Source organism: Salvelinus namaycush, chromosome 35, assembly GCF_016432855.1.
Source record: "Salvelinus namaycush isolate Seneca chromosome 35, SaNama_1.0, whole genome shotgun sequence".
In the NCBI taxonomy this organism is placed as follows: domain Eukaryota; kingdom Metazoa; phylum Chordata; class Actinopteri; order Salmoniformes; family Salmonidae; genus Salvelinus; species Salvelinus namaycush.
This window is the reverse complement of record NC_052341.1, coordinates 30,086,345-30,102,437: the sequence shown is the minus strand read 5'-3', so window position 1 is coordinate 30,102,437 and position 16,093 is coordinate 30,086,345. Positions and strand designations below refer to the sequence as shown.

At 44.8% G+C, this 16,093-nt stretch overlaps 1 pseudogene; it reads left to right on the top strand.

Annotated features, from left to right (window-relative positions):
• The first annotated feature begins 6,430 nt into the window (after nt 1-6,430).
• Nucleotides 6,431-8,889, top strand: LOC120029681 (annotated as a pseudogene).
• The last annotated feature ends 7,204 nt before the right edge of the window (nt 8,890-16,093 follow it).

Here is a 16,093-nt window from a genome sequence, read left to right as displayed (position 1 = left end):
CAGTGATGATCCATGGCACGAAGCCTCCAGTGATGATCCATGGCACGAAGCCTCCAGTGGTGATCCATGGCACGAAGCCTCCAGTGATGATCCATGGCACGAAGCCTCCAGTGGTGATCCATGGCACGAAGCCTCCAGTGATGATCCATGGCACGAAGCCTCCAGTGGTGATCCATGGCACGAAGCCTCCAGGGATGATCCATGGCACGAAGCCTCCAGGGATGATCCATGGCACGAAGCCTCCAGTGATGATCCATGGCACGAAGCCTCCAGTGATGATCTATGGCACGAATCCTCCAGTGATGATTCATGGCACGAAGCCTCCAGTGATGGTCCATGGCCCGGAGCCTGCAATGAGGATCTATGGCACGAAGCCTCCAGTATTGATCCGCGGTCCGGAGCCTGCAGCGACGGTCCCCAGTCCGGAGTCACCAGCGAGGGTCCCCAGTCTAGAGGAGCCACCAAAGTGGGGGCAGCCAGAGGTGGAACGGGGTCTGCGTCCCGCACCGGAGCCGCCACCGAAGTAGATGCCCACCTGGACCCTCCCCTATAGAATCAGGTTTTGCGGCCGGAGTCCACACCTTTGGGGGGGGGGGGGGGTACTGTCACGCCCTGGCCATGGAGAGGCTTTTATTCTCTATTTTGGTTAGGCCAGGGTGTGACTAGGGTGGGCATTCTAGTTTCTTTATTTCTATGTTTTCTGTTTCTATGTTTTGGCCGGGTATGGTTCTCAATCAGGGACAGCTGTCTATCATTGTCTCTGATTGGGAATCATACTTAGGCAGCCTGTTTTTCCACCTTAGTTGTGGGTAGTTGTCTGTGTTAGTGGCCTGTGTAGCCTTACTCAGCTTCACGTTCGTTTTGTTGTTTCTTGTTTTTGTTGGCGACATTCATAATAAAAAGAAATGTACGCTTACCACGCTGCACCTTGGTCCGGTCATTTCCACCCTGACGACGATCGTGACATACAGCCTCTCTCCACCACTTCTCTTACCGTTTAAAAACAAGAAAGGGACAGAGACATGGTAAGTGGGGGATACCTAGTCAGTTTTTGCGTCATCACTGCAAGCTATCATGACTCTCAAATGACTCTGTTTACTTCTGAAGATCACTTTAGCACTGCCCTAAAAACCCGATTCAAATTCGACACAAACCTTCCAGTAGGTATGTAATGACACATTATATAAACTCTTTATAGTGTTTTATTTACAGTTTAGAGGCGATAAGGTGGTAAGTTGGACAGATTGAGTGAAAAAAGCCATTTCCCCACACAACATCTCTCCTTCTCACTATCATGCAAAAGGCTTTGCTTCCCCACCCGCCCTTTTTAAAAAGACCCGACGGAGCTCATTGCCTTCTTGAATCATGGGCATCATGAAGACCTCGTCCTTGATTTTGTTGGAAAGGGGAGAGATTGTGCTTTACAATGGTAATGATATTACAGTTGATCTGGAAGTATTACATTTTTTGGCCACTAAAATAAGGTCAATTGTACGGACCAGCGCGATGTACAAAAGTGAGTTAGTTTACGTTACCCTTTTCACACAGTCACAAACACAGTATGTCTATACTCATAGGAAACACCTTCATGAAACATATAAACACATTTATATGATAAGAGGGAGACTAATCAAAGGAAAGTTGCTCAACTTTACAAACAAAAGGGGAAAACTGTGACAAAGAGCAATGAGGAAAAGGGTCTGTAGCTTCTGTAACCTAATGGGCTTCCCTCACCGCATTGAACCACGGTTGACCTCTAGACCCCTGTCCTGCACTCACTATTAGGTCACAGAGAATGGAGTCACTAAGAACACAAAACAACATGCCATGAAGGTATGTTTCCACTTTAGCAACGATTGTATTTTCTACTCACATATCTAATAGAACAACATCAGCACTCACATTAGCTTTACAATTATTTCCATGTGTTTTTGGTTGGCCTACAGAAGTGTTTAACATAGAGGGGACAGGGGAGGTCATTAACACATGGGTAGTGCTCTCAGATGTAGCCACTAGCACCCTGCCCCAGTGCCCCTATTTGGGGGGGGTTAGACCTTGCAGCCCTTTGGGAGACTCCTGACTGTTACAGGCCCACACCCTCACCGTGGACCTTGCCATAGGCAGGTCTGTAACTGTTGTTCATTTTCAATCTCATCTCTCCTAGAAGCAGGCTATCCAAATGTGCTAAAATATGCTAATTTCCAATAATAAAGAGTTATGTTATTAACATGAATGATCATGAATTGACAGATCGGTTAATGAGGGAAATGTGCAATATTTTTACAAAGTTATTGCCCACTCCGTGACAAGGATCCCCTAATATGATTACATCAGAGGCTCATGCAAAGTGGGTAACAAGTACCAATTTATGCTTTGGCCAATGGCGCCATCTACTGCATACATGAGACTACTGCATTCAACCAAGAACCAAGGCAGAGAAGGTCGCTTTTATACGATACAATGCAAAATAACGTGCTATGAGATGCCATCCACGTCATATGGCTTCTCTTCAAGTTTATCAGTAATAGGCACATGGTCAATCAAAACATTTGACGTGATCCCACAAACTCAAGTTTATTGGCCACAGAGGGTTCCATGCACCGTGCGCTGTCGATTATACACATGCAGGGTCCCCTGTGCAACCATCCATTTTCCCTGCTGTTTAAACGTTTTTATGCCCGTGTTGTGGGTGTCTGGCAAATATGCTTTTCGGTATTATGATCGATATGCATAATGGAAAATATGCACACGGTGAAATGAGGGATACATCCAATTCAATAAATTCGCATAGACGTCATCTGCCCATGGCCGGCCTCGTGCATAATAACATATTACCATGTGCGTAATAACACGGCTCGTGACTGATAATAATTGCCTCCAAATGAGGGGATCATCATTTTGTAGCAGATGATTTTGAATTGATTAAATACATTATAAGTGGAAGCCCCATTGATCAGTGAGATGATTTTAAGAATTTGTTTTCTTCTCACCCTTGATTGAAGACAATCCACGAGTCATTTAAAATGCGAATACACAGATCATTGGATTTGGTGACACCTCCGTTCATTAGTATTTCATCCTGTGAGTCAATCAACAAACAATGCCCAACGGAGAGTCAGCGTAAGAACCAGTAAACCTCCGTTTTCATTTGCGTCATAGGTTTGTGTACTCTCGTTCATTTGAGGGCCAACTGGCTTCATACAGATAACTGAAAACACACCACAGAAATCAGCGAGGACATACTGAGAAAAAAAGTTTGTCTTCTAGTTCATGATGCGAGGACGTCATCGGTCTTTTTGCTACTCATAACGTGAATAATTTAAACCATAGGATATCTTAAAATTAAGGTATATTTTGAGAGATCAATAGGCCTAGTAATTTACTTATCACGTCGTGTCTATCAATTTTAGTTTTCGATTTCATAACAATTTAACAATGTATCTTTTGTGAAAAGGGAAAGCGGTTGTGTCAGACGAATAGGTCAAATTACCCTCTTATTTGGGCCAACCTGCAATCTGTTGGTCAAATTATTCATTGTTTGTTTGAGGGGGTGCTGCTTCAGTATTTAAATCCATTATACATTAATTCATAGAGCTCCAATGGTCCAATCGTCCATCACACTCAGGACAGTGCCTACCGACAGCGGTGATAGCTTAATCACTGACCCATAACCATTCGGGCTCAGTAGGCTATCGCTTGAATGATATTACAAGCTTTATGCGTCTGTCTCGTCCTCATATTACAGCGTAGAACCGTGGCCATGTTTACTATATCATTAGACGAAGAATCCAGCGAAACTGTTGCGAAAGACAACCGTTTGGATATAATAAAGTCGGCTAAGAAGATGGACGAATTGTTCAATCCGAAGGATTTGCCTCGGAGTTCTACAGTGCCTCATAAAAAGGCACCCCAGATCATGCTGGACTTGTTCAACGCAGTGGAACAGTGGACTCCAATGGAATCCCGGGAACCAGGAAAAAGGGCAATGTGGTGCGGAGCTTCGAGGACAGAGGTGCGTTATCAACAAAGGCACAATTACGCACGGCTGATGATACTTTTGTGCCCAAGCATGTTTGAAAATAACGAAGAAAAAAAGACTTAAATTATCTTAAAGGGGAAAACTTGCAGACTTGTTATTTTAACACAATTCATTATATTTTTACCCAGGGCATGTTGATGGAAGGTTTACTTTCTTAAAATGTATTCTCATTTGGCAGATTAGAGAATGATCTATGTATAATTTCACTGGTTCAGGCAAAAACAACGACTTTTCCTTGGGAAGTCACATGGACCCCATTTCTACAAGGTTAGTTGGAAATATAGACTTTTAAGTGTGTTGAAATAACTCGATATAATGATTGTACTGTTTAGCCTAATGCATGTTTTGCGCACAGGTAGATCTCAATGAGGTGTTGGACAGCAGAGTGAAACCTTGGAGATGGAATCTAATCACCAAGACTGTTTTCTTTATACACTCATGGATGGAAAGTCTTCAACGTCACACAAACAGTAAGAATGTCTCGTCACGTTTTATCTCAGCAAATCATATTTAAACATGACTTTTTCAATATTTTAATCAACATCATTTGTTTTCCCAATGACAGGTGTCCAAGTGGATTTGCAGGATTCGCAACAGCGAGGAGAATAGTGGTATTCAAGTTGTTATTACGCTGCCATCGGGTAAGTGGATTGAGTCGGTCCTGCAGTCTTCTGAGAGACAGGGAGAATCACCCGAGGGTAATGCCTATCTACAGTAGTTATATTCTCAGACGATGGAAGATGTTCGACCACTAATCGATCACTAAATCAAGGTCAACTAGCTGGTCAGAATTTCAGTTTTTGTATATATTCAGACACAGAATAACTGTGGGGTGTGTAATTATTGACACCCTTGATAAAGATGAGCAAAATGTACTGTATAAAATACATAATACAAATACTGAGCTATATTGTATGCCTGCCCCCCAAAAACGGGGAAATTATATTCTGATATACTAATACAATTACTCAAAGAAAAAAGTTTTGTTTAACAAATAATACAAAATATAAAAGTGGTCAAAGTATTGACACCCCTGTTTTCAATACTCAAGCATCCTCCCTTTGAGGATAACAACCCTGATCTTATTTCTAAAATGTTTTATGAGATTGGAGAACACATTGGGAGGGAAATTCCTCCATACAGATCATTTCCAGATCCTTGATATCCTTAGTCTGCGGGTATGGACTGCCCTTTTCAATTCAAACCACCAGTTTTCAATGGGGTTCAAGTCCGGAGACTGAGATGGCTATTGCAACATGTTTATTTTGTGGTCAGTTAACCATGTATTTGTGTAATTTGATTAGTGCTTGGGGTTATTGTCTTGCTGGAAGATCCACTTGCGGCCAAAGCCTCCTGGCAGAGGCAACCAGGTTTTTGGCTAAAATGTCCTGGTACTTGGTGAAGAGTGGGTGGCAGGTAGCCTAGCCATTAAAGCGTTGGGTAAGTAACTGAATGGTGGCTAGTTTGAAGGTGAAAAATCTGTCGATGTGCCCTTGAGCAAGGCACTTAACCATACTTTGTACTACTGTGGCTGACCTTGGAAAACAACACATTTCACTGCATCTATCTGGTGTATGTGACAATAAAACTTTTTTTTGTTGCTATAGAGTATTGAAAACAGGGGTGTCAATAAGTTTGACCACAATTTTTTTGAGATTTAAAAAAAAATATTTGTTAAGGTCTTAACCCTCCCGTGGTCCTCGGGGTCAGAGTGACCCATGCCCTGTGTTTGGAGGGCTCCCCTTCTGTGATCTGTGCTGGAGGTCAGCGTGACCCAGCCAGCCACTAGCGAGGTGTATGTTATTGTGTGTGTACTGTGTGTGTAGAGAGTCTGTGAGTGGCGAGGTTGTGTGTGGCTCCCCCTCTGTGCTCGGGGTCAGAGTGACCCAGCCAGCCACTAGGGAGGTGTATGCTATTTTGTGTACTGTGGGAGGTGGGGGCTCCCCCGCTGTGCTCGGGGTCAGAGTGGCCCAGCCAGCCACTAGGGAGGTGTATGCTATTGTGTGTACTGTGTGAAGTGGGGGCTCCCCGGCTGTGCTTGGGGTCAGAGTGACCCAGCCAGGGCTACACACGTCCAGACATGCCCCGCTGTGTGTGCAAGAGGACAGCCCAGTGGTGCACGGGTGAACTGCACACACGGCTACACACGCCCAGACATGCCCCGCTGTGTGTGCAAGAGTGGGTGAACTGCACACACGGCTACACACGCCCAGGGGCACAACGGGGCGCAACAGTGGCGAACACGCGCCTCGTCGATTCACGTCGTCTCCCGTGTAAGCTGGCCGTAGAGAGGATAATAATATTGTCAGCGGCACACAAAGTCATCGGTACCCCCATGCCGTGTGCTCTTCCCCGCTGCTCAGTGGACCCGATCAGTGGACCCAAGCCGCCATGGCCGTGCATTTCACCGCTGCGCAGGTTCTAGGACAGATCTTCTCCAGCGTCGACCAAGAAGACTACTCTGATTCCAAGGAGGAGGAGGAAGAGGTTTCGGGAGATGAAGACGGGGAGGAATACAACCCCGAGCGCGAGGCCGACCAGGCGTCTTCGTGCTCTTTGGAGGAAGACCCGGAGGAAGCCCCCGAGGATGAACAAGAGGACGAACACGAGGAAGAGATCGCCTTGGCTCGAGCCCAAAGGGAGATGGCCTATGGCCGCCACAGGGCCCATGTGATCTGCCACGCTGGGCCGGACGAGACTCCGGGCCACACAGCCTATGCCGTGACTCACGCCCGCGACATCGCGTCCACCTTCCACCTGTTCGTCACACCGGCGATAGAAAGGATAATTCTGGAAATGACAAATCTGCACGGGGCGAGAAAATATGGCGACGGCTGGCGAGACATGGACGCCACCGACCTGCGCACCTACGTCGGGCTGCTGATCCTAGCGGGCGTCTACAGGTCCCGAGGTAAGGCCGCGGCCAGCCTGTGGGACGCGGAGAGCGGCAGGACCATGTTCCGAGCCACCATGCCGCTCAAGGTCTTTCACAAGTACTCGAGGCTGCTGCGATTCGACGATCGCCAGTCGAGACCCGTGAGGCTCGCCACGAACAAACTCGCAGCCATACGAGAGGTCTGGGACCATTGGGAGGCGCGGCTGCCGGCCCTCTACAACCCGGGGCCTGACGTGACAGTGGACGAGCAACTGGTCCCGTTCAGAGGTAGTGTGTGTGTGTGTGTGTGTGTGTGTGTGTGTGTATAGAGAGGTAGCAGTAGCAGTAGTAGATGTGTGTGTTTAACATAAAAGCCGTTGGCCCCAATGAGCCAGTAATGAGGCTAATCTCTTCTCCCCTTGCCAAAGGCCGCTGTCCTTTCCATCAGTACATTCCCAGCAAGCCGGCGAAATACGGCATCAAGTCATGGGTGGCCTGCGACGCCAAGTCCAGCTACGCTTGGAAGATGCAAGTGTACACCGGCAAGGCGGCCAGCGGAGGCCCCGAGAAGAACCAGGGGATGTGCGTCGTCCTCGATCTGACAACGGGACTGAGTGGTCGCAATGTCATGTGTGAAAATGTCTTCACCTCCTACGAACTGGGACAGCGGCTCCTCGAGAGGAACCTCACCATGGTGGGCACGGTGAGAAAGAACAAGGCCGAGCTCCCGCCGGCGCTGCTCGAGTCAGACAGGTCCTGTCCTCCAGGTTTGCCTTCACGCCCACCGCAACTCTAGTATCCTACCTGGCAAAGAAAAATAAGAACGTGCTACTTCTGAGCACGCTGCACACAGAGGCCCAAGTCAGCGATCGCCGCGACAGGAAGCCGGTCGTCATCCTAGACTACAACTGCAACAAGGGCGGCGTGGACAACCTAGACAAGGTGGTCGGCACGTACAGCTGCAGATGGATGACTGCCCGCTGGCCCCTGGTCGTCTTCCACAACATCCTCGACGTGTCCACCTACAACGCCTTTGTCATATGGCGAGAGATCAAGCCTGACTGGATGCCTCGGAAGCGGAACAAGAGGAGGGTGTTCCTGGAGCAGCTGGGAAAGGCACTTGTGAAGCCGCTGATCCAAAGAAGGCAACATCTCCCCCGCACCGAAGCGGTGTCATCACTTGTCAAAGTCCTACAGAGTGCTACGGCTCGTCAACAGCATGAGGAGCCCGCCGCTGCCTTGGCCACCGGGGCAAGTAAGAGGAAGAGGTGTCAGCTCTGCCCACCGAAGAAGGACAACAGGACACATACGGTGTGCTGCAGTTGTAAGAAATACATCTGCAAAGGCTGTTCACATGCATACTGTCACACTTGTGCCCATTGGGCATTTAGCCAAGACGGGACAGGGTGACCCGGAGGACGCGGGGTCTAAACACAATACGAGGACGTTGCTGTCTTTCATTTTCGTTCACTACATGTTTTATAATCTGGTGTGCGGGATGTTTAAACTTAATAATGGGCCTATGACTAATTGCAGGTCTGAACAAAAAGGGATAATTACATTTTGAAAATAAATGTTTCTCTGATTCTTTGCTATGAATTGGACTTCGTTCATCAAAGAATGTTTAGCCCAAACATTTCACCAACCATATTGCTAGGCTGTCAATTATCAAATCATATTCTGAGAAATGTGGAGGTTTGCTGTTGTAACGGTCAAAGATGATTAAAATACTGATATATTTATTTCTCATTTACATTTTTGTAGGACATTTCAGCCACGCCACAACACCTGACAATCCTGCGAAGGTATCGCCTCAAGACAGCAGGAGCAGGAGGAAACGTGCAGCACCAAGTTATCCCCGCAGCCGCCCCATGTCATGCCCCTCTTTGTGGACTTCGAGGAGATCGGCTGGATCAAATCTCCACGGGGTTACAATGCTTACCACTGCAAGGGCTCTTGTCCGTTCCCACTCTGAAAGAGTTTCCGTGCCACGAATCATGCGACTGTGCAGTCCGTCATGCACGCTCCAACGCTCTCCAACGACGAGGATAACGTGGTTCTGAAACAGTATGACGATATGGTTTCATTTTGAACAGCTTTCAGAAATCTTGATTGAATTGAAAATATTAACAGTATGTCCAGTGATTCATGTATAAATGGATGTTTTTGTAAGAAATAAAAGTTGGTTGTTGCAATTGAACATGTTTATATTGATATTTGATAAGGCTCTGAGGCCGGGCAATGGCAGTAGGCCTAATGGAAGTCACCGTGTCACCGACCAAGGTGCAGAAATTAAGCGTCAGGGTGGTTTATAAATGCCCTGAGGGTATTGCTATATTACGAATGCTGGCCTTCCTTACATGCATTATCAACATATTTTTGTGTCATGGTTGTCATAATGGGCTCACATTTTTGGTTTTGCCTTAGCACTACTGATGTAGGATCTTAATTTGATCACCCTGTTGCAGAATAACTTTCCTGTAATGTAGGACATTTAAAACTTACAGATTTTAGGGGTTGACAAATGTTTGAACCCCTGCAAAAAGGTCCATTATAATCCACATAATAATTCACGTTTCCAGTTGCTGTAGGATTATTTTCCTGCTGTTGCAAACTGGCTCAAATTAAGATCCTATATTTTTGTACACCCCTGATTCAAATCACAACAACTTGATAATGAGTTAATCATTTGAATCAGCTGTGTAGTGCTCGCCAAAAACAAAAAAATGTGAACGAGGATTAAGAAACACTGATGGGATGGATATGTAACTATATGAAAGTCTGATGTCCTAGTAACTAAATCGTGTAGGCCTACAAATGTGGTTTCATCTTGTTGTTTGTTTGCTATATCATACACTAGGTTTGTGATTTCCCTCTTCAATGTAATGAACAATACACACTAGATGACGCCAGAGGGCTAAATTTCACATATAAAAAGCCAATCTTGCATTCACAGTAAAAGATCTCTCACCATAAATTGAGATGAACAAAACAAAATGGAAAAGCATTACAATGCGGTGTAGTAAGTGCAGTGTAGGCCTGATCATCAAGTCTTGGTACCTATGAAAAGGTAAGCCATTTTAAAATTGATAAAAATCACTTTTTGAAATGTAAAAAATATATATTTTTACAACATCAAGATTATGAAATTACAAAGGATAACCCTAGTTCTTCAGAAGTTTTTTTTATTGGAATGATTTACAAAAACAAAATGCAGCCCTGCTTTATCTAGTCATTAAATTCAAAATACTGCCAAACATATTTCCAAGTATCTCCAAGTATTTCCAATCATTTTACAATTATCAATTATTGCCACTTACAATAAATGTAAATACCATACATTTTATGATATTAGCATGAAACAGAATATGCGAATTTCAATATTCAGTTGCAAGAAATATTTAAACTCGTGCATGCAAAAACAGTGCATGCTGTATATTAGAATGAAAATAACGAAATTGATATTGGTATTGACTACTGAAACGTAGATCTAAACATAATGTGTCCTTTTTGTTTAAATAAAAATCTGTCAAAATTGTGTTATTTGTGAGGGCAAACAGCTTTGTGGAAAAAAAGTCTTAAAAAGCAAAACTTGCCATATCAATAAAACATTACAACAATTAATGAAAAGAGGTGGAACACCACTTCAATTATATTCATAAAAATCCTCTCAAGATTTACAACCAAACTTCCTGTCTACATGTGAAAATACATATGTACATAGAACTTCCATGTCTTTTTCTTTATGCTGTCATTTTCCATCAAAAACATTTATGAATCATATCTTAATCATACATAAATCCCTGAAGTCAGACACTCCCAAATGGCATTTATAATATTAACTCTACAGTAGCTCGGATTAACCACAAATGCAAATTAACACTCCACTTCAACACTGTTAAACTTTTCTCACGAAGTTGATAAAAGCCCTATCAGTTCATACAGTCATAAATGTCCTCAGTGCCTAAGAACTCCCCTAGCATGTGGTCTTGTGAGCCATACACCGGCTCTAGGTAAGGATGGCCTTCGTTATTGTGTTTATTCCGCTGCCTTTCCCGCATCTGTTCAAAGTCTTCCTGGTCCAGCTGTGAGGGGTGGACAGTGGATTTCTGTGATGGGATGGATGAGACAGGCACTGGGACAAAGGAACCGTGGTAGAGCACCATTGGTGCGTTCATCACCTCCATGGTGGAGGCCTGAGGCACGGGGCCTTCTGAAGGTTGAACAGGTAGCTGCACGTAATTCCCAGTTTCTGGATCAAAGAAGGTCTTCGTCTTGACCTGGACGGGCATGTCGACTACGAAGTACTGCCCAGAGTCTGGGTCCTGCAACAACTTCCGTTGGGTCATTGGGAAGGAGGCATAACAGTGCTCGATGCTGGACTGACGGGAGAACTGGCTGGTGTAACTTGACTGGCGGGATAGATTAGGGTGAGGTGATGTCAAGTCTATAACGTCACTGGCATAGGAGTCAACACTGTGGTTTCTGTGTTCTAGTTTCTCTCTGTTGGATCTCTCGCGGGCTCGGCCCCTCTGAGACAGCTCCTCCCTAATAGACTTCTCAATACGCTGACTTCTCGGCTCCGGTCTTTCCCTAGGAGATGTCTCACTGCTACGAATTCTCCCTTCTGCTTTATTGCCAATGTGTCTGTCCATGCTCTGAGCTCTATGGCGCTGTTGTCTTCCAGTCATGGATCTCTCACCGTTCTGACTTTTATGCTCACTGACAGCTCTGTCACTGCTACGGATTCTCTGTTCTGGCTTCTCGCGGCTGTGTTTCTCACTCCTATGGCGCTCGGATTCTCCATGCCTCTGATTGTCACTGCTGCATTCTTGACGCGTCGATTCCCCATGCCTGTGTTTCTCACTGCTACGACTGCTGGGCTCTGTTCTTTCTTGCCTGGACTTCTCACTGCTATGGCTCTGATGTTCGGGTACACCATTGTGGTGCTTCTCACTGTTACGGGCCTGGCTCTCTGATTCATTGTGCCTGTGCTTTTCACTACAACGGCCTCGATGCTCTGATTCACCAAGGCTGTGCTTCTCACTGCTACGGCCTCTGTGTTCTGTCCTTTCCTGATGTTGCTTCTCTCTAGTACGATGTTTCTCACTACTATCACTACTACTACTTTTCTGCTCCAATGATTTATCCCTCTTGTTTTTGTCACTTCTACTACTACAGCTCTTACTACTACTGTGACTCTTTTGAGGTTGACTTTCCTTCTCTTCCTTTTGGATCCTCCTGGTGGTCAGCTTCATGGCTTTGAAGAGGGCCTTCTCGGACTTGGGAGGAACCACGGGCGGTCTGCCGGGGCCTTGGGTGTTGTTGCCGCTGCAGACAGAACCCGACCTCTCGCTGGGCACCTTGTAAACGTCTGGGGTGTCATCAGCTGTATCCATTGTGCTTGCCCCTTCTTCTGATGATGGGCTTAGCCCTGAATGTTTGTTGTATTCCTGTGTGACTGTGAGGAAAGACCCGTATTGCTGGCCTCTTTGGCTGTTATCGGGGGTCAGTTTTGAGGGAGACAGTGGGGTGAGTGGTGAGTGGTGAGATGCCGTCTCTCTTGGTTTGAGGTGTTTGTCTGTTGTAATGCTAGCAGCATGGAGTTCGGGGATTTCAAGATGGTCTTCCTCGCCCCTCTCAGAGCCACTTAAGCTCTCCCTGGGTGACCACGGCGCACGTTGGCCTTTCCGATTGTGCTCGGGGGTTAGTTTTGAGGGAGACAGCAGTGAGTGTGAAGAGTGGGGAGATGCCGTATCTTCGGGTTTGAAGTGTTTGTCTGGTGTGGTGACGGCATTATCGGGTGACTGCATTCCAATGGATGTTTTTGGATGATCGAGATGCTCTTCCTCGCTTTTCTCAGAGCCACTCAAGCTCTCCCCGGGTGTGCACGGCGCACGCTGCAATGGGTCATGGTTTGTCTTGTCCAGAACCGGTTTCACTGTCTTGGTTACAGGCGAGACATGATCATTTAATATGTTGTCTTTCACTTTGAATAGAGCCGGTTTCCCCAGAACGGGCGAAGAGACGTTGGACTGAGATGTTGGTGTTTGATTGTTTGTGTTGTCCATGGGGCTCTGGAACCATCCTCTTTTGTCCATCTCTCTGGCTCTCGGCTCTTTTTCCTCCTTCAGGGATGTTTCTCTGTCTCGCCTGGGACGAACTACTGGCTTGTCTTCAACGTCCTTATTTTCATGATCACTTACAGAGTAATACTCCACTTCTGTCCTGCTCTCCAAATCTCCTCTCACACGTTCTGGACCATCCTCTACTCCTTCCTCAACCTCCTCTACTTTTGCAATCAAATTCTCCAAAGAATGATAGATGTTTGAGTCTGTTTCAAGGTTTCTTTGCAATGTATTTTCAACAAAGAAATATGATGACTTCGAGGACATACTGGTTTGATTCTGTTGACTTGGATTTATACTACTGCCATTTGACAACGGGGTCACTAATGTTTCTCTAATATCTTGGTCAAGTACTTCATCAACTTGTACAATATCTTCACAAATCCTAACTGATTTGTCAGACTCTTCAGTTGCTTGAATCTTTTTCATGCTATCTTTTTTCATTATTGATTCATCCTCAGTACTGGTGTTTACTTGGTTTGAAGGTTTTGAATGATCCTTGTCTGGTTTTAAAGGGGCCTTCCTTCTCACACACAGTTGTTCCTGTTCAATATTGTGTTGTATTTTTTCTGCTTTGAGTTTCTTCAGAGGAAGTGTGTTAGTTTTCCTTGCATTTAATAGAGCCTTCATTTCTTTTTCCTTCTCTTCACTGGGGGAAAAACAGGTATTTGCCTCATGTGGATATTTGCAGTACTCTCCTGGCAGACCAACGTGGTGTTTATTTTGTATAAAACGCTTCTCTTGCTCAGCTGTCTTCTCTGTTTCAAGTGCATCTGTTTGTTTATCAGCTTTTATCTTTGCATCAAGGGCCTCTGTATTTGAGATCTTGCCCCTTGCGTGTGTGTTCTCTTCTAGTAGAATGTTATAATTTTTACTATCCCTAATTGAAAAGTGTTTGTTCTTTATATCCTCCTCAATTATATCCATTACATTTGCACATTCTTTCACCTTCTCTGAGCTGTCCTCTTTTTTAGTGTTCCCCTTCTTGCTCCTCGGTGGTACCTTTGGTTTGATAACTGGCGCGTCTGGTTGACTCTCCTCTGTGACTGCCTCGTCATTTTTAGAGGTGTCATCTCTTGTTTCAACAGATAACTGTTTAGCTACGGTTCTATCACTCTCCTCTGCTGAGTCACTGACATTATTGATTATGCTTTCTTGCACTTGCTCCTCCCTGATATATCTTGTTGCCAGTTTATTTGGTTCAGTATAGATTGTGGCACCTAATCGGTGATTTTCACCAAGTTTTGTCTCAGTCTGGGAAAGAATTTCTTGTATCTGATGATGATCCTTCAGATCCCCTAGCCTCCCTCTCGCCTCATTTTGTTTCCTCTCTGTTGCTTTCCTGGTATAATCCTGTCTAGCTGGTCTACTCTTTTGGACTCTATTATAACTATCATCAGGGTTCTCATCAGGGACTCTATTGTTTTCAAGTTCTTTATTGTTAAATACTTTATTTGTACGTTTCTTTGCTCTCTCCGATATGATTTCCTCAAGTGCCATTTTAGCCTTGTCGTAATTGTCATTGATCAAAGATGTGTTGGCTACAACGCTGTTGTCTAGCTTTGAGAATACATCATGCTTAGCTTGCTCCTTCTCTTTATTCGCAAATAACTCTTTTTTAGCGAACGTGTTTCCTCGCATAGAAAGAATACCCCTTTTAATGTTCCTAAGCTCCCTTGAAATTAAATCGTTTTTCGCTTTTGCCTCCCCGTCTATCATTGGTTTGGGCTTCAAATTCTCACCGTCCTTGATATGGCGTCCACCCAATCTGGCCTTCTCCAGCTCCTTAAGTGCATGTAAGTCACTTATTATATTTTCACTATCTTTCATTTCTTTGTGCACTGCCTTCTCTGTATCCTGTACTTCCTTATCCATGTCTTTCTTATTATTCACCTCCATTTTAGGTTCTACATCTTCCTCCTCCTGCTCTTCCTCACCATTCTCCATCATTGCATATCTTTGGCTTTTAATGTAGTTGTTCTGTCTCGCTGAAAATATATGCTTAAACCTGCCTTGCTTTTTAACAGGCTCCTTCTCTTTTTCTGCCACAATACACTCTTTCTCTTTTTCTGCACTTTCTATTAATCCATCGGTGATGATGTTTTCCATTGGATAAATGTCACCTGTTGTCTGTGGCTCTATCTGTCTGTAGCTTGGCCTTGGCACTGAAAATGAATAAAACAAATGTCTATCCTCTACTACAATTCCCTTTTCATCTTTCACTTGAGGGTCCTCTGTTTTGACAATGTTGTTCTTATTGGTTAATGCTTCAACAGCTTCTGTTCTATTGGGAGAGAGTAGTTTGTTTCGGGTGGTAAATATTGCTTCCATACCGGCTCTCATAACCTCTTCAACACTGTCTTTGACATTTAACTCTATCGTGTCCTTTGTTGACCTATTGGTGTTGTATGTTCTATTTGAGGACAGCATTTTATGTTGAGCTGTTATTAATGTGTCCCTAGTAGCTGTGAATGCTTCTCTTGTATTTGCAGTCTGTTCATCAATATGTTTTTCCTTAAATTCCACTGTGTCTTTTGTTGGCTGTTTCGCATTGTCTGTTATATTTGGAGATAACACTTTGTTTTGTGCTATAGGTAATGCTTCCCTATTCGTTCTTGTATGTACAGGCTGGTCACCAACGCCTTTCTCCTTTAGCTCCGACATCTCTTTTACTGGCTTTTCTGATATATTCTGAGAAATCCCTTCCTTTTGTGTAGTAGGTTGGTCTTTTGTGTTGTCTGACATATTCGGAGAAAGCCCTTTGTTTGGTGTGATATCCTTATTCATAGACGGTGAGAAGTGTTTAATTTCTGGCTCTACAAGACTATTGTACAAGTTCAGAGTTGGGTACATTTGTTTCTTAGTCAGAGGGCTCTTGTTCACCTTTGGGTGTGAAAAGGGAGACCCGGTGCTCCTGCTACCCGCAGCCTCTCTTTTGGTTTGCAATAAGTTGGACATCAAGTAATCGTCTGATATATCAGAATCTAGATATTTCCTAAGACGAGCATTGCTAGATTCCGAAACATCAGGGCTACAGATAGGTTGTCCATC